The sequence below is a fragment of the Eutrigla gurnardus genome (genome assembly GCF_963514095.1).
Source record: "Eutrigla gurnardus genome assembly, chromosome: 19".
In the NCBI taxonomy this organism is placed as follows: Eukaryota; Metazoa; Chordata; class Actinopteri; order Perciformes; family Triglidae; genus Eutrigla; species Eutrigla gurnardus.
In genome coordinates, this window is record NC_139930.1 from 19,539,778 (window position 1) to 19,544,256 (window position 4,479).

Consider the following 4,479-nt stretch of genomic DNA (forward strand, 5'->3'; position numbering starts at 1 on the left):
GAGCTGGAGAGCGCTTCGGTGACGGATTCGGCGTGACCTGAAAACGGAAAGGGGGGGGGTCCAGTCAAAGCTGGAGGCTAATTCTGGAGATGGGGGGGGGGGGGGGGATGTTGGGGGAGGAATAGCCGGCACTGTAACTGAACCCGAAAGTGCAGATTAGCAGGGGACGTTCTCTGACGTATTTGAGTGTATTTCGCCCGGTGTGTATTTCTGTGTGTGTGTGTGTTGCGGGAACGTTTGCCATAGCTGCGATGGAAGGAACAGATGGGCGGGGGAAGTGGACTCCTGTGCCTGAGGACTACTGCGGCGCTTAGGATCAGAGTGCCGCCTACGTTCCACCCTGGGCCCCAGTTACCCACTACAGCACATGGAGCCGGTCCAGCACCAGCACCAGCCCATCACGGACCAGCCCCCCACGCCATCTGTCTCCTAGGACAGACAACCCCCCCCTTTCCTCCTCCTCCTTCCTCCTCCTCCTTCTCAGCGCTGTGTCCTCGCCAGCCCCGCTCCTCCGCCACGCCACCCCCGTCTCCCTAAAGCAAGAAAACAGGTCCAGCAGCTACACGACCGTTACGTGTTGCGTTTCTGGAGCTCGGGGAGAAGACAGAGGAGAGATTTAAACACATACATCAAGAAGACGGAGAAATGATTCATTTATGACAAAACCGGCTTCCGCACAATTTGTCTTTGGACGGTTTGGTCGCACAACGTCTTTGCCAGAGTTTGCGCCAGAGAATTTAAACAAGTTACATCATCTAGGACACGCCGTTTTTTGTACGCCTCAATAGTCACGGCTTATTGCTAAATCTGATTACAATAATATGGATGATTTCATTTCAGATGTTGGTTCCTTCACGTTGAGCTGGAACCTTTGATTTGTTCGGTTTTATCTTATTTTCCAACGTGAACATGACATTGAATTCAGTCATTTCTGTAGAAGGTCCTTTGGAGCAAACATTAAATTTATATAGCGCCTTTCAAGGAATCCAAGGACGCTTTACATAATGGGAGGAGGGACAAACAACCGATATTCATACACACAACGCACACACACAAAAAATATCTAGGGGCCAAAGGTGTTTTTTTTATACAAACGTTTTGAGTGCTTTGAAATGACAGCAGGGCAAAGTGGTTACAAATACAAATATTATTTTTTATTAATAATATATATACACACACACACACACAGTGAGTAACAGCACTCATTATTTCCCTCCCATTCATTGACTTGCTGGTCCTTTAATTCTGCTGCTGACACTATTAAAAGTTATAGACTTTCCTTTGAGAAGATGCTGAAAACCAGACTTCAATATAGGCCGTGTGGGGGCAGGACTTGTCGCCTTATATGGTGTTAGTGTTTATTATGCTTATCTATAATTATCATTTGCATTCATCATGTTTAAGCTGCTCCTTTACACGGTTATTTGCAGTGAGGAGAATATAAATACGTCAAGTGAATTTATGTGTATTCCTTTCCTCCGTTTTGCGGTTCGGAGCTCGGACAACTTAATGAACTCATGATGCACAAACTACAAGAAAACGAAAAGCAGGGAGCATCCAGGGTTCTGGTGTCGCTGCATCGATAAGGCCTCGTCTTAATCAGCTGTCAGCCGTGTCAGTTGCCCCCCCCCCCCAGCCCTCTAACCGAGGGGGAGTGCCTGAATTCTCCCGATGCCCTGCCTCTCTGGTGTCTGCCCAGCTAATGAGACAATACTCCACTGAAGCCACGATGCCATGCTGGGTGGGAAGGTTGGTCGGGGTGCAGGAAGGACCGATAATGAGGGACGAACTCTTGCAGGCATGGGGGTGGAGGGGGGGGTAGCGACGGCGGGTGGGCCGATGGTGTTTTCAGCAACCGCAGCGGGAGGTTCGGCGTTGGCCGCCGCCAGGAAGGTGGAGGAAGACGTACAGAAGCGAAACAAATCATGTGGCGGACGACGGAGAGAAAGGAACGCGACTTGGAGCCGATTAATGAACAGCTGGTACATATGTGTGTTTATTTGAGGCAGTAAGTCGTAACGCTCGTACCAGAGGACTGACGGAGGGAAAGCTCTCATCCGCCGGCTCCTTTGTGAGGAGTGAACCCCGGCTCATTAGGTGGGAGAAAAACATTGACATAAACCCTCTCCGGGCCCTCCTCCCCTCCTCCTGTAATGACACCACTATTATGATGGTAAGGGAGTGTTAATTTAGCCCAAGACAAACAAAGCTTCTCTAACTACCCCCTCTGAGTTGTATTAATATAGCTGTGAACACTCTCCCCGAGGAGTCGCTGACTGAGCTCCCCCCCCCCCCTGCCTTTAACGAATCTCTCCCACACACTGCCTTCATGTATGCCTCCAACTTTCTCTCATTTCTTACTTTTTTAAACTTTGCTCCTCGGTTTACCGTTCATTCCTTAATTTTTATGTCTTCCCATCTTATTAGACTTTCAGGTATGAAAGGCAGCCAGAATTTCACCTTAATAGTCCGTTTCAAAATGTTCTGCTGGGCCTGTATGTGTGCTGCACACACACACACACACACACACACACACACTCGCAGGGCTGCAGAGTTACATTAATTCCTCGGCCCTCTGGAGAGAGCCGCGTATTGATCGGGGCCTCGGCGTGGTTTGTCACAGGTGATCACGGTGATTGGGACACCGCTCAAGCCCGTTATCAAGCTCTGCCCCCGGAGGAGAGCGCCGTAAGGACTTAAACGGCGCAAACTGACTGGCACTAATGGAGAGGACCACTCTGATCATAGGAGTCACTTGTCTCCCGTGCTGTCGGGCGGAGAGAGAGGAAATGACGGATGTGCAGAGAGACGAAAAAAAAACACGTCGATGACTGGATTTGGGCTCGTAGACAAGTGAGCAGTCAGGGAATCTGTGCCTGTCAGCGCGCGACCTTGGCTCAAGGTCGAGGTTTGTACTCGAAGCGTTTCAAGTCTCTCCTCCTGCTACTCTACCCCCCCCGTCCAGAGAGCTGCAGGTGTGACCGGCTAACAACCGTTCCTATGAAACCTCCGTCCTCCGAGCACTTCCAGGTTAATCTAACAAGCTGCAGGTAAATCCACCAGAGACCCCAAACCAGAGTGTGTTCGCGCCATGTTGTGCAAGCCACGTTTTCAAAACTCTTCCCGGTTGGCGTGTCCAAAGATGCTCCGATATCCAAGATTTCAGAATAAGAGCTCCAACTTATAAAATGATCAAAATATGCATTATACTTGACACTACATTTACATTTAGAGTCATGTGTTTTCCAACGTCAGCTAACGAAGCTACCGTCGAGGACACGGAGGTCATGACCTCCATATTTCTAATAGTAATTTATAGTTTTTAGGCTTCCTAACGGGGGCTAAATATTACAATTTTGCAATATCCCAAGGTGAGAGTTATAGCCTGATTCCAGTATCTTTAGACACAATCAATTTAAATTTGACATTTCACAGACTTGGTTACATGCCCTTTATCTGTAATGAATAGACTGTAACGTACAGTTTATATAGTCAACAATTATATATAGTTAAAGGTAACTGGAAATGTTTAGAATAATTAGCTAAAAGCAGGTAAAATACGGTTAAAAACTTAATTAAAAGTAGCTGATTTATGATGAAATTGTTAAAAGTCAAAAATAAACAATATGAATATTTTTTTTTTTACTTCAAACGAGCAGAAAAACTTTTGCGCCATTGAGGGATTTGATTAAGTTTAAGTAGCGCTTCCATACAGTTTTTCTAATCAAAATCTGCATTAAAATAAGTTGATGGACACCAGATTTAAAGTGTTAAAAAACATCCAGTTTAATATCAATCCCAATAAAAAGGGCTGTAGGTTCACCATTAAATCAAGTCATGTTTTTACAAATTTCAAAAAGTCAATGTACCATAGCTGGTATGGCAGGGAGGTATTAAGTGTATGTACATGCATTACTTTTGAGGGGAAGGAAAAAGTGCCTCTCCTCTGGATAATCTCCTAAAAATAACTCAAGATGCTCATCAGTTGCTAGAATAGGATGAGACTGCAGATTCTTTGCCCAGTGGTCACAATTAACGCTGAACCCTCAATATTGCCGGGCGGCCTCCAGAGATCTATTAGAATTACCATAAGCAAATTGGTCAACAACTAGACATATCCCACATGTGGGGTGAGCGGAGAGCGACCCCACCCAGTCTCCCTGCTGACTGACACTGTTCCCGTCGACCTTTGGCACAGTCAGCTGATCGAAAACAACCTAAGCATTGTATAGGAATGTGTGTGTGTGTGTGTGTGTGCATTACATCAAACATTCATAACCTGACCTGGCATAAGAGCGGAAACTCTTAAAACCCCCCTGAAACGCAGATATACCTACTAGAGGGCAGACGTTAATGTAAGGAGGGTGGAAAAGCGTAACAGCTTTAAAATATTAACCTCTTTATAACAGTTTGATGGCTTAATCGCCAATCAATAGCATCGTGCAGCGGCGGTGGCTGGGTGGGAACAGGATGGCGCTG